The sequence below is a fragment of the Emydura macquarii genome, unplaced genomic scaffold (genome assembly GCF_026122565.2).
Source record: "Emydura macquarii macquarii isolate MOO-44397 ecotype Brisbane River unplaced genomic scaffold, CSIRO-AGI_Emac_v2 contig_3343, whole genome shotgun sequence".
In the NCBI taxonomy this organism is placed as follows: Eukaryota; Metazoa; Chordata; order Testudines; family Chelidae; genus Emydura; species Emydura macquarii.
Window position 1 is genome coordinate 3,764,283 of NW_027133480.1, and position 19,306 is coordinate 3,783,588.

Here is a 19,306-nt window from a genome sequence, read left to right on the forward strand (position 1 = left end):
GGGAGAGAAATATGCTACACTACCCCTGATATTCAGTCCCCCCCCTCCCCCTTTTTATTACAAAAAAACCAAAAACAAACCCAAACCACTGATATGACTGTGATCAACTTCTTGGTTAACATTCTTAATATTCCTGCTTTGGGACTACCTGTCTCTCAACTTCTGTGATGTACTCTTACATGACTCGGCTTGTTTCCCTTGCTAATGAATGGTTCCTTCCAGTTATTGGTTCCATCCAGATTAGACCTTATTTATGCTTTTATTAAGCTATTCACAATATCTTTCTGTGGCTGACAGTAACTCAGACACACTAATGGCTATTCCCCAGAGTGTATGGACTCTTCGTGATATTGATCAGTTGGGGACTCAATTCCTAATTCTGCAGTTGTTCATGTTTAATTAGAAAAGGTATAAATAGTTCTCCATGAATGATGGTGATCTGATCCCATGCCTAATACAAATAGAAGAAGGAATGTTGTATCACTAGTTACAGGATGCAAGTAGAGGCCTGACATTGTTCTAAGGGTTTTTGTTTAGTAATGCGTATGTTTTTAAATCAAACCTTAGTTACTCTACACAGTAGATGTATTATAGTATGACCAAGAAATACCAGCTGCTAATTGCAGAACATCTGGCCATGATCTGAGATTTGAATAGATGTATATCACTAAAACTACTGTTGAAGTACGTTATAATTGCAGCATTGAAATGAATGCTCGTACTGCATTATTTTGATAGCAATAATAGTTGCGTAGCTGTTTACGCTTTCAAAATGCTTTATAAACATTATGAGCCTGATCCTGCATAGATCAGCTGCAAACTAGTGATTACCCACTGAGGTTGTTAGGTAAATATCCCCATTTAAATAGCTGGAGAAACTGAAATTCAAAGAGGTTAAGTGCCTGTTCCAAAGATCCTCATCAAGTGTTAGAAGCAAGATTAGCACTGAGAAGTTCCTGGCTCCCACCTGTGTGGTCAGACCATTCTGCTTCTCTCTGTGAGGCAGCAAAGAAATCACTCTTGCATGTTTGAGAGAAACACAACTGAAATGACCAATTTCTTCTGAGAAATGTGTGTTATGTTCTTAATATGTGAGTATACTACTTTTCATCATTAGGGCCAGATCTGGTTTATGTTGAAATCAAGAGGAGTTTTGCCATTGACTTCAGTGGGAGTAGGTTTAGATCCTAGAGCTTTTTCTACTCCCAGTTTCATTTGGTATTCTTACACACACACAGCTGAATTAACATATAAATGAAATACACATTCAAACTGCTTGCTGTTTTTTTTTTTTTTTTTTTGCCATAATCAGAATGGAAAACTGATTATGGAGTTATTTTCAGACTATATTATGTAAGTGTACTCTTGTTTACAGGTTCATCAGCTTTAAGTGTATGGCTTATTATATATTTCAGTATCAATTCACTTATTCACTTGTGTCTCTGTTTCTCTAAAACAAATTCTCTGTGAATAATCTCACATGATTAAAGCGAGTTCCTAGGAGCATGATTGTATTGCTATCTTAATATTCCTGTAATTTAAGTGACTTGGAGTTTCCCAGCTTCATAGGAATAGGTTATTTTGGAGTAAGGCCACTTTATAAGCAGCTTTTATGTGGCTAAGGGAACACATCAAAAATTACAAGAATAATCATTTACTCTTCTACCCTCCCTGCCTTGTCCTACCATCCTCTAATCTGAAAATGTCAGTTCTGACTTATAACCAAATCTTCTGAAATAAAGGCCAAAGTAGTTTTTTAAAATGTATTATTTTTAGTGTATTCATTTCAGAGCAAACCTGTTAAACATACAGTGTGCTGTGCTTGGCCAGCAGGGACCTATTACAGAGCCCCAAGTCTTAATATCTACCTCTTGTATAGTGCTTTTCATCCATAGATCTCAGTCCTTTACAAAGGAGGCAAGTATCATTATCTCTATTTGACAGGTGGGGAAACTAAGGCAGAAAGGTAAAGTGACTTGGGCAAGGTCAGCCAGCTGGCCAGTGGCAGAGCTGGACCTAGAGCCCTGGTCTTTGCAGTTCTAGTCCAGTGCTTTCTCCAGTTGGCTTCTCGTGTTGCTATTATTTGTATTGCAGTTGTGTCCAAAGACCTCAGTCAGGATTGGGGCCTGATTGTACAGGTATTATAGATATAAAATAAGAAGAGTTCTTGCTCCAAACTGCCAGTAATTTAAATAGTGAAAAGATACAGCAAGAGTGTGCAGAACTCCGTTTGAGGCATGGGGAGGTAGGGTGAAGATGTGTGATAGTAATTTAAAATAACTGGACATGAAAGATTAATGTATGCTTCTTAGGTCTTGTGCTGGGAAACATAGGATATGTTCTCAGAGGGAGGGCACTGCAGCTGAAACAATTTAAAACAGCACCAGGGTGGATGCAGGTGAAACTGCAACTGTTCTCAAACTGAATCGCCGTGGCTAATGTGGACAAATTGAACCATTAATTCTTGAACCGGTTCTCTCCAACCAGTTTATCTTTCTAATGCAGACAAAGATTATGGGGGAAAGGACAGGAGAAAGGAAAATATGGGGCAACCGGCAAGGGTTATTTTTTATAAGAAAGAGGAAATCAGCTCAATTGAAAACCAAAATTAGAACGTAGATAAGAGTTTTTTTTAAAAAAAGAAATAAGAAGGAAATGGTGCATTGTCAGTTAAATATGTGGCTGTTGTGAATAAAAATAATGAAAATTAATCGCAGGGATTCACCATGGAAAAGAAGAGTTTTTAAAGAGGATAATAAGGTAGCTTTGCAGATGTGTTAAGCAGCTTCTTCCAACCTTCAGCAGCAGCATGAGAGAAAGCACAAAGATGTTTGTATGAAAACTTAACAAGGCTGAGGCTGGCATCATGGGCCAGTCAGAGACAGGAGTCGACATCTTGATAGTGTAATGAGAAAGAGGCTGTGAAGGTTCCTGAAAATGAAGATAAACAGATATGTTTGATGTGATAGAGATGCAGGAGCCAGCGGAGGGATGCAAACGGAGAGATGACCTGGGATGAACTGGGATACAAATCTTTGCAGCAGCATTCTGAATGGATGCAAATGTGTTAAGCTGGCATTTGTCAAGGTAAGCAAGAAGGATGTTGCAGTAATCAAGATTATGAGAGCTTGGATGAAGTTTCAGCTGTGTGGATGGATAGGAAAGGACATACCTTAGAGGTGTGATGCCGAAACAATATACAAGATGCAGACATAGCCCAGATGTGAAGACCTAGAGAGAGGTCCAAGTTGAAGATGACATCCAGGTTACGAGTCTGAGTGACATAGGCAGGATAGTGATGGCAGTGATTGAGAGAGGAGATAGTGGGGAGGGCTTGGAGGGGGGGAGATTTAGAGCTCTATTTTTGCCATGTTGAGCTTGAGCTGACTGCCTGCCTCATTTGATATCTCTTCATTGGATATCTAGCAGAGATTTTAGTTTGGTCTTTCTGAGAACAAAGAGCTGGTGGGAGCAAGACATGAAGGATATGTGGAGGGCTGTGATCTTTTCAGAGTGTGGGTGACACAGACAGCAAGGACAGGGGGAGGAAGGAGGAAAAGGATGAATGTGGTGAGCAGCAGATGGACAAAGTTTAAAAAAAAAAAAAAAAAAAAAAAAAAAAAAGAAGCAGAGTTTGAAATGTGCTTCTAAGATACAACTGCAGGTACCCTGGCTAAACAGTTGATCAGCTTCTAAATTAGGCATGTATCCAGCCATGATGATACAGCTGCTAATGCACTGCAATAGTAGAGGCCCAGAATACAGCAGATAACTAAAGGAGAGAAATTTTCCACCGTAAAAACAAATAGAAGTTAGTGAATGCTTTCCTGTAGAAAGCCTTAGGGAATCACTCTTACCATTCATATATTTCAGTGAAATGTCAGCAGAGTCTGCAACTGTGGTAATAATTTACCAGGTGTTTCAATAAAAATAATTGTAAAAGTAAATCAGGCTGATTTAATGGGGTTTTATGGTAAAACTAATTGTAGTGAGTTTTCCTATTTCAACACAATGGTCCAGATGTTTCCCCCAGAATGCAGTACACCTGCATAACTGCTTATATGCTTATGGTTGCAGACAGATTTTGGCCCTAAAAGTGCTGAATAGTCAAAACTAGAGCTGGCTGGAAATTTTCCGATGAAACTCTCTGCTATGTGGGAAAATGCCAATTCAAAGACCCCATAATCTTTTGCAGTAACATCTTGGGTTCGATGACCTATCGGCAAATCAAAAATAGGCCTCTGATGGACAGTTCCACTATGCAAACTGTCCCAAGGCTGTGGACCCTGGGCTTTCAGGTACAGTGCCCTGGAGTCATCCACTGTGCCAGGGCTTGTAGGAGTTCCAAGTCTCCTGCTGTTAAGGTGAGAGCCAGAAAGACCTGGCTTTAAATGGAGCTCAGCCACCGGTTCTGCAGCAGGGAGCCTGGAAGCTCTGAGAACCCTTGCTTGAACACTTATGGGTTTGTCTTCAGTGGGATTACTCCCATGATGAAAGTTTAGCAGGCCTTTAAATGTTTACAGCTAACCTAGAATAAAAATAGAAGGATGTCAAAGGAGCATTTTGGTAGCAGAAGTGTAGGCCAGATACTTTTGAAATATTCTGTTTCTAAATTATTATAAAGTATCAGCTGGTAACTAGCTCTCCTTGACTTTCTCCTGTAATCAAAGGGATAAATGTGGGGGAACATCTTTCATCAATTGATAACTTAAAGAGAAATCCTTTTTTAAAAAATTGATAGCTCAAAGATAGGTGAGGAGGACCTGCTATAAGACAGTGGCTCTTAAAATGTGGACTGCAGACCACTTGCAGTTAATAAAACCTTCTTAGTGGTTTGAGGATTAAAACATTTTGAGAACCAAGCAGTGGAGAATTGAATGTTAGGAGGGAAAGGATTATTCTTTTTGGAAGTGGTGCTATTATTTATGCAGTACTCTAATTAAATCCAAATTAATAAAGGGAACTTAAAATACACTTATTCTTATATAAGAAAAGATGCTTTGAGATGTAATTTGGCAATTAAAAACACAACCACCTCCCACCCCAAAAAGCATGCTAGAAACACCATGGTAACATCTTTGTATCTGAAGGGAGGTCCTTGTGCATTTTCATAAAGGTCCCTCAAGCAATGGAAAAGAAATTTATAATACACTGAACCAATGTATGCAAACTTGTTTTGCATGCTAACAAAATTGTAGTCTTATTACTGTTGCTGTAAACAGCTCTGCAGATGAGATGCAGTAAATGAAAGAGAAAAGTAAAGGTGGGGTGAAATGATTTTAAAATAATTGACTCTATTTCTGTATTATGCCCTGAAAGTCTCCCAATCAGTGTGCATCTATTGGTATAGCTGTATTATTGTATACCAATGACTTAATGGAAGATGTTTTAAAAGCAAAAATTGGATGATTGAGTTTTATAGACAGAGTTTATATTTTGACAATATTTTTAAACCACAGGTGCTAACACCACATTTGTAGATGCTTGTTTGCTAACAGCTCAGGCTCTGACTGCAAGAATGACAAATAACCATTGTTTGATGCATCACTACTGGCCCTGCAGCTTTCTCTGCATATAGCCTTTAACACTGAAGCCATTCATACTGTCTGCTTCAGGCCGTTGACGACAATCTTTAACTTTGCATAGAAACTAGAATTTGCCTCTTGGCCAGAAACAGCAAAAGCTTAAGAAAAATGACTGTTGAGCCTCAATTTGTTCTGTTCTTTCAACAGCAGGGTAGGTGTGGGGAGATACTTTCTATCATGTACAAAAAGCAGGTGGTACAAGCCCTTCTAACTGCCTGGTTTTGCAGTCCTATTTATCTCCATTTTTGATGCCGTACAGATTGGCTTGTTTTTTAACAAACGAGTTGAAGAGAGGAGGGTATGGGCTGAAAGTATTTTTTTCAAGGCTCTTTATAGTATTATACTTTTTGAAATGAGAAGATTTAATTGTTGCTTTGGCCCTGTCAATGGTGATGAATCAAACACTGTGCAATAGAAATACAGTTCTTAGGTATTATCTTTAGCTTGGATATGTCTTTTTAAATGAAATTAGTGGTGTGAATATGAGTATCTTTGTTGCCAGGGATTTGGCTTCAGAGGAATTCTAAAAATATGGAGGAAGATAGTTGTTAAATAAACAATGCAATAAAGTAAAAAATAAGTAATAGTTGCTGAAACAGATATGACAGTATCCTGGAAAAACTGGAATTAAATTAAACCTTATTGAATTAAGTTTAATACCTTTGGGGTCCATTGTGTTGAAAATGCAAATGTTTTTGTGTACTATTGTCAGATTGTTTAGAACTTCATTAGGAGGAAGGTAGGATTAATGCAATCTCTGGGAGATATTAAGAACTTCAAAGGATTTATTTGGGACAATACAGGTAAAGTAGATTTCCTAGGAAATACTTGAGGGTGAGGGGAATGCAAATGACCCACCTCAAATCCATCCTTTTGAAATTGCACTTTGCACAGAGGCCTGTTTTCTGGCTGAATTACCTATTCACAGTGTCTTCAAAGAGCCAGACTGGATAAATGAGTGACCCTCTTACTCTTGAAGGTTCTTGTTCCAAGCAAAGGGTGTGATGAACTTGAATCCACAGGAAAACCCTTAGGTGAGGAGGTTCAAGGACTGCTCCTGCCAGAGCACAAGCAGTAGTTTGGGTGATTTCAGGTAAGTTTATTAGAATTTGTGTAGCTTCTTTTATTGTTTTTAGTTTGTTTTCTCTGTAATGCTTCAGAATAAAATGTGCTTACTTAGAAAGAGCTGTGTGGTGACATTTCTATGGCAATTACACTGTAAAGTGTCTCTGAGGAGAGAAGTGAAGCAGGCCTGCTTAGGCACACTGTCCTTTGCTGTGAATAACACATTGAAGGCAGGGAGCTGTTCAGCCTGGAAATATCCCGGTCAGAAGGGAAAGAGACACGTCTCCGCCCAAGAGAGGCAATATCTGAGGGGCTGGAAGCCTAGAGTGTCCTGGCTGGACCATAGAGGGGAACACAAGTTCAGTTGCCCTGAACTTGTGACCCATGCTCAATAAGAAGTGAATGTTTCAAAATACCTACTGAGAAATGTTTAATGAGCTTATTTGGATTGGTTAAATAAATGCCTTACCATGGCTTTTTCACTAATGTTTATGTAAAAGCATTAGGTGGTAGTCTATTATCTTCTTGCATTGCATAAGGGTGGTGGTGGTACACAGTTAAAATCTCAGTTTTCCTCCTTCTCTTCTTCATATGTTAGGGATGGGAGTTCGAGATGTCCCGTAACTTGGGAGGAGGGGAGGAGCAGCCGCACGAGAATGTTCCTTGCTCTTGTAGTTGTGCATGCTGGCTCCTTTGGATGGGTACAGTTGGCCTCCTTTTCCCTATCACTGGCTGGATTGAAGACCTACTGTTGGATTAAGGTTTTGCTTGCAGACAGGGTGATCTTTGGTGCAGAAAAAAGAAGTAGGAGACAATTCAAGGAGGAAAATATGATTAGCTTGCTAGTTAAAAAGCCTTCCCCATATTAAGTGCTCTTACATAAGAACAGCCATACTGGGACAGACCAATGGTCCATCTAGCCTAGTATTCTGTCTTCTGACCGTGGCCAATGCAAGGTGTTTCAGAGGGAATGTATAGAATGGCTAATCATCAATTGATCCATTCATCTTCAAACAGGAAGACATTTGCAGGGTCTTACAACTGCTGCCACTACCATGACTTTACTGAACCTACTTATTTATGAATAATGCTACATATTTTGTGCCAGTAGAGGATGCCCTTTATTTTAACTCCTATAACAGCCCCTTCTTGCTTACCCATTTCATTCTGTTTTTAAAGTGGGTGTGATAGATTCCAAGGCCAGAATGGACCATTGTGATAATTTAGTCTCATCTTCAGTATATCACAGGCCACAGAACTTCCCCAGCATAATTCCTGTTTGAACTAGAACATATCTTAAAATAAACATCTAACTTTTATATACAGATTTAAATTTTGTGTGAGCAAGTCCTAGAGAAAGCCAAGTGACAATTTGTGAAGTGGATGAGGGTGGCCAAAATAAAATACTGTGTTTAGTTCACATGACCAGAAAAACATATTAAACGTTATACTTTTAAAAAATACAACAAAACAGTTTGATTTACAGTGTAATAAAAGGCAGTTTTTAACTTCTTTTAAAAAATGCTTCCATACAGAGACCCTCTCTGTCAGTTCTAAGGCCTGCATTCAATTGAGTTATAAACCTCAAATATTTTACAATTTTGGTTGCATCAGAATTTTGATTTTAGCATGAATGACATTTCTATTATGAGATGTCTTGCTAGGGTTTGTTTCTAATAAATCTGCAATAATCTATAGATTCAGAATCTACCCAAGAATTAGATTAATTTTCCAAAGGTATCAAATGGATGTTGATTCCATTAATTTCAGACATCTAAATGTCAAAAGAACCAAAAAAACAAAAAAACAAGGACATTTGGAAGAGAAAAGGAATTCTCCAATTAAGAATTCCCATGGCAACCTATAAAACTTAACTTTTTTAAAAAACCTATTTTTAAGCTTTTAAAAATTGATTTTAGGTTTCTATAGTGATATGTAAATACTTGCAGTATATGTTCATTCTTTGAACTGAAGTTTAGTTTTGAATCTACAAGATACAAAGGACTTTTTTTTAAAAGTACAGCCCAACTATTAGTATTCAACATATGTAAATAGTAGAAAAAAATGTTTCCTGCAAAAGTGTTTAACCAGAGTTAGACTTGGCGCCAACATAATCAGATATAAGTTGAAATACTGACATTTTTTGTGTTTTTGTTTCTCTTGCTTCTGTTTTTGTGGGGAGGATACAATGAGGTCATATTGGGGTAGGTAAGGTGAAACTCATTGCTGGGGCACATGGACAGCAGTTGATGGGAAGGCAATTGCTTTATTAAAAAAATTGCAGCACCTTTTCCTTTTGTATTTTTGATTTGTTTATTGTTTTTGTCTCATTAGATTATAAAGTTGTTTGGGGTCTCTAGATGCTATTGGAATAAAAATTAAAAATAATCATACTGGAATGCTGTATATTGCTTATCAACTGCATTCAGAAATTTTATTTCAAATCAATTTAAGATTAACCTGTATGGTGGCACTGCCTCAGTATGGATGAAATCACGTATCCTGTTTTGGTTTCTGATTAACTCTTTGGCAATTGGGATGACTCTGTAACCCAACTTCCTTTTGGATTTGGTGTATTTGTTTTGGCAGTGGTTAATAATATCTTTAATATTAATTTTTTCAAGGCATGCAAGTGGTTATTGATTAGATTTATACAGAGGTAATGTCTTTATACAGTAAGAACTGGCAAAGGTAGCTTTTTTCACATGGTTGGTAAACGCTGGATGCTGGAGTCATTCTGTGCTCTTTGTCCTGACTTGTTTGTTTGAAAACAATGAAGAAAGGACCTCATTATTGAGCCTCTGGGACTGCAGTCGCTGATTTATTTATTGTGTAGCAGCCTTTAATATATGTGACCTGATGTCCTGAGGAATGCACGAGAGTTCCAACTACTTTCCTTCTGAATCTTTGCAATACAAATTCTGTTCAGTTTTTGTGGGTATCTGTTTGTTGTTCTGCCAGAAGAACATTGCTATTAGCACATGTGTTGCAATCAGTTGGCTGCAATTAACCTCGAGAAGGCAGGTGCTTTATGTTGGGAACATGGTATTAAATGAAAGCCAGAAGTGGTAGTTGGTAAAAGACTTTAAACACTTAAAAACAAAAACCAACCCCCCTCCTCCTCTCCCCCAAACTATTCCGCTCACTTTCTCAAATGGACTGATTTTATATTTTCTGTCTTGGAGAATATGATATATATATATATTGGAAAAACGTTTTTTGTGTGGTTACAGTGACTGTTACAAAAAGCTTATATTTTGCCAATGGCTACCTACAGATTTTTTTTGTCATGTGAACAGAAAATACCTGCCACTGTGAGGGAACTATTGGCACATTTTAATGGCAAAGATTCTATGCAAATGGAATTGCACATATTGAAAATGAGGCAAAAAAACTGTATAAAGGGGAAGTGTTAACCAAAATCAGCCAATTATTCAAATTATTTACTCTGACCTGTTAAATTGTAGGTGCAAAAGTTAAAGCTGTCTCTGATACAAACTTGGGTTACTAGCTCATTGACCTTGGCAACATTAGAAGTCATAATTTTGCAGGATGAGCTGCGCTTGATCAGTTCTCTATTGAGTTATGCACAAACATGCTTTTCTTCAGTGTCAGGCAGACATGCCTTCTTTCCACCTTTTATGTTGTTAGCTGAAACATTTATTATGGATATATCAAGGAAAGACCGTTCATCAACTTATTTCTTTAAGCCTGTTCTATGGTGTTTCAGGAAAATGCTGGAACCTATATATCTTGCATCACATTCCTGCTGTTTTGGATTTTGTTTTATTTCTCTATGAAACAACCATGTGGGGCACAGAGTAACTGCTGATATTAATAGGCTTTCTTCAGTAGTACTTCCATTTCCTCTGGGTTATTGAACTGGCTTACTGTGAGCATCCTGAATATATTCTTGTCTTATATCCAACAAGCCAGCAGCAACAAACTTTCAGGCATCATCATAAATGGCAGTATCAATGTGGGAGGCCAGCGTTAAGGCAATTGTACCACTCATATCCCTTGATTTTAAATTTCCCTTCATTACTCAGTTTTGGAGGTAACCTAAAATTTTATTCGTTACTTAATTATGGAGGTTTCGTTCTTTGTCTGTGTTGATACTGGACCATAATACTGTTGCAAGGAGATCAGTTGCTGCAACAGCAATATTGTTACAAGAGTGTAGCTGCTTTATGGTGTGCCCCTGCCCAGCTGGCTGTGCATGGTACTGCCAGAATTCCCTGCCTCACTTACCTTACCCAAGCTGGGTTTCCTTGGTTTTCCAGATACCGATTGGAGGTGTGGCTTACCCTTCCGGCCAAGTCACAACCAGACATAACCCCTTTTGAGGCAGCAAAAAAGTCCAACTCAAACATTCTAAAAATAATAAGTCCCTTCTGCCCTTTCGCAGCTTCTTTTCAGCCCATCCTCTGGGGTCTGTTCCCAGCCCTTTTCTGGGATACCGGTGAGAATCTTTCTGGCTCTGAGATAGAGCCCTTGGTTTCCAGGCTAGTTCCCCTGAAGTACTGTTCTCAGCCCCTGCTGGGCTCTGTTCCTTGTAGCCTTTCCTTCTCTGGTATAGCACATTGGGCCCCCCAGTCTGGTTCTCCTAGAGTACTTAGCCTCCTGAAGACCCTGGCTCAGAGCCTTCTAAAGAAGCCTGTGCTCTCTCTCTGGTTCCAACTCCAGTTCTGTCCTTTTATAAGGCTCAGGTATCTATTAAGCTATCATCTGACTCCCTTAATCCTGCCCTCTTAAGCTGGGAAACAAACATTATGGCACAGATGTGGCTGGCCCCATCTCCCCTTAAAGGGGCCAGTCACTTGTGACAAATACTGTTTCTGTCTGACCTATTTTTGTCTAGAGACAACATACTGTGGCTGCACTAGTTCATTCTGGGACTCTTAAACCACCAGTCATCTTGCTTGGAGTAGGTGGGTTGGTTATCTTCGAAAATAGCTGTTCCTGTGCAGTGAAGCATTCTGGGAGCTGCTTGGCTTTCAGGCTGCTATGTGCAGGTATCCCAGCCACAGGTTTTATTGTGGGAATGATCACCTGTATAAATTGGCATTGTGAAAGGCTGATAGAGGCCTCACGTTTCATTCGAAAATGGAGAGTGAAAGGAAACAGTTTAGTCCCTCAGCTGCCTCATCCCATTCCGCCTGCCCTCACATCACAGATGGTGGGCACCAGACACATCATGGACACTGCTGATGCAGAAGAGTGCAGTAAAAGGCCTTTGGACCCAGCTCCATCCCCCACTACTACCTCTAAAACAGTACTCCCAAGGGAGTCCTATTCGTATCCCAGGCTGAGGCCCCTAGGGAAGATACAGATCCCACTGGACCTTGTGGATCCTATGCAAGAGAGAGGGATAAAGCTCATTGGGAATCCATCCTTGAACCGCAGACCAGTACATTTCTGGAGAGACCCAGGCAGGGCTCACGTGCAGGATGAGACAATAAGCCCAGCCTCTTTGAGTACTGGGAGATTGATAGCCATTTGAAATACTGTGGAATAATTACTGTGTCCAGGTTCACTCTCCATCTGAAGCAGGATTATGGGGACAAACTCCCAAATAGTATATAAATAAACCATATCTGTTTCCCCTGCTCATCTCCATGCAGTGCAGCATTGGAGACCAATGCAGAAAAAACCAGGCCACAGATGTGTGCTGATTTCTCTGGGCATGTGTGCACGCAAAGGGAATCCTTCCTCCCTAAGGAGGAAGCCAGCTGTCTAAATCAGAGTTAGGGATGAAATAATTAAAATATCTGATTTAAAACCAGCCAACCAAACAAAAAGAGGATAGACTCTCTCAGGCAGAATATTTTTGCTCAGCAGGACTGCAGCTGTCTTGGACAAGCTGTAGCTGTATGTCCCTCCTCCAGCTCTCTGTATAGATATAATAGGGCCAGCTGTTGCTGAGGATCCCTAAGCCCTAATGTGTGCAGGTTACTGTTCCCAGCTTCTGCTTCAGGTTGTCACGCCTCCCTGCTACCTCCAGTTCCTTCCGGCAGCACCTGGTCATGAAGTGATTGAGAGGAACATCTGCCCACGTGTGGAAGAACAAGTTGCAGTAAAGGCTCTCTTCACTCACCATTTCTTTCTGTCTTCCTCCATGGCCTCTATTTTATGAGGCCAGAACATCCCTCAAAGTGCACCAGTTCAAATTTACCCTGGTGTCACTACTAAAGGTAAAAGTGACTAGCTTCCGTACTAATCATTTCTAACTGGGGAGATTTGTACCAAAAAGAATGGCCTCCTCACAGGACAGGACCTTCACAAGCAATCAAGTTCTGGCAGGCCTCAATTTAGCCTCCTTGTTTGGGTATGAAGACTCTCTGGTGTCATCAGACCAACCCCCAAAAATTTATGAACTGTCATCTGACACCTTAAGTGCATCTGCATGCTTTCACAAACAATGCTAATAAAGCTGAACTGTATTGTAAGTATGGTCCCTCTCAGCCTAAAATCCCCCTGGTCTCAGGGCTTCTCCCTGGAAAAAGTAGCAGAATACAAATCTGTTTCATGCAGCTGTATGGAGCTTCATTTCTTGAGATAAGACACTTGGGAAAATCAGTTCAAGTGATTGCACGTGTCCATTCCACTGTAGGTGCATGTGTGCTCCTGTGTAAAGTTGTTGGAGAGTTTTTTCCCATAGTAGTACCTGTCAGGGCAGCATGAGCATCCTCTGGTGCCTCTCACACTGTGTGTAGGCATAACGGGCCAAACCACCCCCGACCCCCCTGAGTTCCTTCCTACCTACCACCTCTGATGGTTGTTGGAGCTCCCTTTCCTTGCTTCTGTTAGTCTTTTGTCAAACCTGTAGATAGTACCTATTGTATAGTCAGTGTAGTTTTAGTAATTTAGTTAGTTGGTTGTTGTAAATAAATAATTTTGTTGTTTGTGTGGAGCTGGCATCCAACTTGGGTACTGACTGTTAATACTAGACACTTAGTGATGAGTGTGGATACTAGTGAGACACAGTACACCCGATTTGCAGATTATTAAGGTTTAATGTGCAAGATTCTTTTTATAAATATACTAGTTAAACACAAAGCTTAAAATGAACTATGATATATTTACTAAGCTTACAGAGCTATGTAGTTACTCAGAAGGCTGTATACAGGAATGGCTTTTTTTAGGGGCCCCGCCAGGAAGTTAGTGGATTCTTTGGTCCGACCAGCAGCACCTCCTGCGTAGTCTGTGTTGATGGAGTGTGTTTTTTTGTTTAAGTAGTGACTTTTTATATTTTTTTATAAACAGCTTTTACTTAATTACTTTTTTACTTATATGCTAATTACTTACGTTGGGTTTTTATTTTTAATTACATTTTATTTTTACTATGATAATTGGGGTTGTTAAAAACAACATTTGGTGATAGGAGGGGTGGTGTAAAAATATGTAAAATATGTAAAAATATGCCCTTTGGCAATGAAACAGTGTACCCCCAGACGTTCAAGGATAACTTCTTGTTTTCATCACCATTATCTATGTGTAGCTACAAGAATACATGTTGTGAGTTTTGTCTTATGTGCCATGGTATGCAGAAGCTAAGACATCTGGAAGGTTACTTAGTAATCCTATTTATTTTTGCCAATTGGAAGATGACATGCTACAGGGGTCAGAATAGCTAAGCAAGCAATTGAAGCTATGCTAGGCCCATAGGACAGTGGTCAAGCAACTCAAATTGTATTGGGCCTCCAAAACTGACCCTAGTACCAGAGAGATGCTGTGATGTTTGGTTTTCAAGTCCTGGCATTCTCATGGTAAGCCAATGCCTGATAATGATCCTCACCGCAGCTGCCTGAAGTGCTTGGGAGAGGCTTGTATGAGCAACAAATGTGGCATTTGTATGGGATTTAATCCCTTCCCCCAAAAGAGGCTGGGCAGCTAGATTGAAATATCTGCTAGTGGAATTGGTGCTCTGATCTCCATTTGAGCTGTCTACCTCAGTGACCAGAGCTGCATGCAGTATTCAAGGTGTAGGCATACTGTTGATTTATATAATGGCATTATGATATTTTCTGTCTTATTATGTGTCCTTTTCCAAATGGTTCCTAACATTGTTAGCTTTTTTGACTACTGCTGCACATTGAGCAGATTTTTCCAGAGAACTATCCATGATGACTTCAAGATTTTTGAGTGGTAACAGCTAATTTAGACCCCATCATTTCGTATGTATAGTTGGGATTACATTTTCCAATGTGCCTTACTTTGCATTTATCAGCATTGAATTTATCTGCCATTTTGTTGTCCAGGCACCCAGTTTTGTGTGTTCCCTTTGTAACTCCTTGTCGTTAACTTTGGATTTAACTATCTTGTGTAATTTTGTATTGTGTGCAAACTTTGCCATCTCACTGTTTACCCCTTTTTCCAAATCATTTAGGAATATTTTGAACATCACTGATCCCAGTACAGATCCTTGGGGGACCCCGCTATTTACCTCTCACCACTGTGACAATTGCTTGTTTATTCCTACTCTTTGTTTCCTATCTGTTAACCAGTACCTGATCCATGAGAAGATTTTCCCTCTAATCTCATGACTGCTGACTTTGCTTAAGAGCCTTTGGTGAGGGACCTTGTTATACGCTTTCTAAAGGTCCAAGTACACTATGTCCACTGGATCAACCTTGTCCACCTGTTTGTTGTTGCCCTCAAAGAATTCTAATAGATTGATGAGGCATGATTTCCTGTTACAAAAGCTGTGTTATATATCTATGTAGCTGATAATTCTGTTCTTTACTACCATTTCAACCAGTTTGCTTGGTTCTGAAGTTAGGTTTATTGGCCTGTAATTTCCAGGACTACCTCTTTAGCCTTTTTAAAAAATTGGTATTACATTAGCTATCTGCCAGTCATCTGGCCCAGAGACTGAATTAAGTGATAGATTACATATCACAGTTAGTAGTTGTGCAATTTCCTTCAGAACTCTTGGGTGAACACCATCTGGTTCTGGTGACTTATTACTGTTTAATTTATCAATTTATTCCTAAAACTCCTCTATGGACACCTCAATCTGAGACAGTTCTTCAGATTTGTCACCTAAAAAGAATGGTTCTTGTGTGGGAATCTCCCTCAGATTGTCTACAGTGAAGACCAATTCAAATAATTAATTTAGCTTTTCCACAACAGCCTTGTCTTCCTTGAATGCCTCTTTAATATCTATATCATTCAGTGGCCCCACTGACTGTTTGGCAAGCTTCCTGCTTCGGATGTACTTAAACAAATGTTAGCTGTTAATTTTTGTGTGTTTTGCTAGTTGCTCTTGGAATTCATTTTTTCCTGCCTAATTATACTTTATACTTGATTTGCCAGAATTTATACTACTTTCTATTTTTCTCAGTAGGATTTGACTTTCAATTTTTAAAGGATGTCTTTTTGTCTCTAATAGCCTCTTTGACTCTGTTTAGCCATGATTGTGTGATTTTTGGGTCCTCTTACTGTTTTGTTTTATTTGGGTTATTCATATAGTTTGAACCTCTGTTACAGTGTTTTTAAAAAGTTTCCATGCAGCTGGCAGGCATTTCACTCTGTTGACTGTTCTTTTTAATTTCCATTTAGCTCGCCTTCATTTTTGTGTAGTTCCCCTTCTTGAAGTTAGATGTCATGGTGGTGGGTTGCTTTGGTATTTTCCCACTACAAGGATGTTAAATTTAATTACATTATGATTGATATTAACAAGTGGTTCACTATACTCACCTCTTGGACTAGATCCCATGCGCCACTTAGGAGTAAATCAAGAATTGCTTCTCCCTTCGTAGATCCAGGACTAGCTGCTCCAAGAAGCAGTAATTAATGCTGTTTAGAAATTTTATCTCTGCATCCTGTCCTGAGGTGACATGTTCCCAGTCAACCTGGGGATAGTTGAAATCCCTGTTATGACAGGGTTTTGTAGCCTCTCTGAGCATTTCAGAATTACCATCATCATCCTGGTCAGGTAGTCAGTTGTATATTCCTACTGCTATATTCTTATTATTCAAGCATGGAATTCTGCCAATTGTGATTCTATGTTACTGTTTGATTCATTTAATATTTTTACTATATTTGACTCTATGCTCTCTTTCAAACATAGTGCTACTCCCCCACCAGTAGTCATTCCCATATATCTTGTACCCTGCTATTACCATTAGGGAAGTAAAAGGTTAACCGTTTAAACAGTAATCAGCTGTTTAAATGTTTTAAACAGCTGATTACCGTTTAAACTGAGTGGTGGAGAGGAGCAATAGATGGACTGGGGAAGCGCAGAGCCCAGCGTGGGGGTAACCGCAGCTGGGCTTGGCTCCCTGCGAGTGGTGGGGAGGCACAGAGCACAGCGTTGGGGAGCGGGGAGATGTAGCTGGGCTTGGCACGGTTCAGCTCCCCGTGAGTGAGAGCTGCCCAGCACACTTCCCCCCCAGCATTTAACCGTTTTTAAACATTCTATTTTTAGAACATTTAAATGGGTTTTAAATTAAACTAATTTTTACATCCCTAATTACAGTATTCCATTGACTATCATCATTCCACCAAGTTTCTGTGATGCCTATGATATCAATATCCTCATTGAATACCTGACATTCAAGTTCACCCATCTTAGTATTTAGACTTCTTGCATTTGTATACAATGTATATGAAATCTGTCAATATTTAGTTGTCTGCCTTCATGTGATGTAATTAAATGGGACTCTTTTTCATTTGACTGTTTATCTTCACTTCCTGCCTTTACTTTGTCAACTTTTATCTTCTCTTTACTAGAATATAGAGTATCCTTTTTAATAAATCTTCCCTAAGGGATGTGTCTGTCTAAACCCTGTGCTCCTCCACACTTGTCAGCTTCCCCCAGCCCTTAGTTTAAAAACCCCTCTGTGAGCTTTTAATTTTTATGTGCCAGTAGTCTGGTGTCTTTTTTGGTGTAGAGGGAGCCCATCCTTCTAGTATAGGCTTCTCCCTTCCCAAAAGAATCCCCAGTTCCTAATCAACCTAAATCCCACTTCCTAATGCCATTATTTCAGCCATGCATTGTGACCCTAGAGTTTTGCCTGTCTGACTGGCCCTGTGCATGGAATTGAAAGCATTTCTAGGAATGCTACCATGGAGGTCCTGGACTAAACTCTTTCCTGTCAGCCTAAATTTGGCCTCCTGGACTTCTCTCATCTTGCCTATGTCATTACTTCAACGTACCTCTGACTCCTCCATAGCACTGCACATAAGTTTATCTTGAGGTCTTGAGAGGTCTACAACCTTGGCACCTGGCAGGCATGAGGTTCTTCCGGTCATCACAAATAATTGTGATTTCACCCTGTTGGATAGAGTTCCAAAGTTCAAAGGCAAGCTCCCAGATGAGGTGAAGCAGGAGTTTCAGACATTAGAAAGACGGGGCAAGTTGGTTGCCAGAATGGCTGTGCAGGCAGGTCTGGATGCAACAGTTTCTGCATGGCCTCTGCCATCATGAAGAGGTACTCATCTTCTGGCCTACCTCCATAGGTTCAATAGACAATCCTGGATCTCTCTTTTTAAGGGCCATCACTTTTCTCAGAAAAAACTAGTGAGCTTCTGCATAGTCTCAAACTCTAGAGCAATCCTGAAATCCCGGGGCATTTACACTCCAGCAGTGAAGCAGAAGGTCTTCCATCCTCATCAGTCCCAGTATTTTCAGGGATTTGCCCCTCCAGCCCAAGACTTGCCTAGAAGAAGGAGCTGAGGTTATAATAGATGGCCACCAGCACCTTCTGCTTGAACAGCCGCCAGTTCATCAAGTCAGGCAGTATCCTTCAAGAGCTTGTTTTGATAGGCTGGTTGAGAACAGACTATCAGTTCAAAGAGTGCTATGTCTTTTTTTTTTTTTTTTTTTTTTGCAGTATTTTAAAACTGCCTGTCACACATCTGTCATGCTTGGGCCCCCATCACAACAGATTGGTGGATTCTGAGCATGGAGGAAGTGGGATATACATTCCAGTTTTTGTGTCCTCCTTCCCTATCCGTCTTCGGGGTCCTCTTTCACGAGGCAATATTATTGTAAGAGATACAATCGCTTCTCCTTGTAGGAGCTACAGAAGTCTCTTCTTTGTTCAGAGGAAATAGTTTTACTACCAATACTTTCTGATGCTGAGAGCCAAAAAGACCTATTTTTAGATCTAAGGGAATTAGACAAGTTCCAAAAAAAAAAAAAAAAAAAAAAAAATCAAATTTCCAGAGGGTCATAATTCTTTCCCTGGAGCTGGAGGACTGGTATGCTGCTCCTGACTTAAAGGATGCTTACTATCAGGTGGCCATCAGAGCCAGAGAAAATTTTTGAGATTCACCATCACCATTATCAGTTCACAGTGCTCCCCATTGCATTTGCAAAGTGACAACCTGGTCATCATGTTGCATATTTGCTTCTCATTAAGTTACCTCTTAACAATCTAGAGATGACGATACATTTGGACAAGTGGTCTGACAGTCCTTGTTCAACTAGACTCCAAACCCACCTCGAGATGGGACTGCTTGTGAGTCATCTACCGTGGAATGGTCCTATCCAGTCACTCGAAGAAAAAACGGTTACTAATTTTTCTGTAATTGTTGTTCTTCGAGATGGGTTGCACATATCCGTTCCACAGCCCACCCTCCTTCCCCTTTCTATCAGAGTCTTTCCAGTAGGAAGGAACGGAGGGGGGGGTAGGGGCAGCTCAGCC

The 19,306-nt window shown here is 39.9% G+C and overlaps 1 protein-coding gene across 2 annotated transcripts in view; it reads left to right on the forward strand.

Annotated features, from left to right (window-relative positions):
- The window catches only part of PTPRE (protein tyrosine phosphatase receptor type E), a 223,733-nt gene that overhangs the window by 20,852 nt on the left and 183,575 nt on the right, over positions 1 to 19,306 (forward strand). The window contains exon 1 of one of the 2 annotated variants that reach the window (XM_067533349.1): positions 986 to 1,091. The exons of the other annotated variant lie outside the window; for it this stretch is intronic. The gene's annotated coding sequence lies outside the window, so the exon portion shown is untranslated. Of the gene's footprint in view, positions 1 to 985; positions 1,092 to 19,306 lie in introns of those variants that run through there. 2 annotated transcript variants of the gene reach the window in all.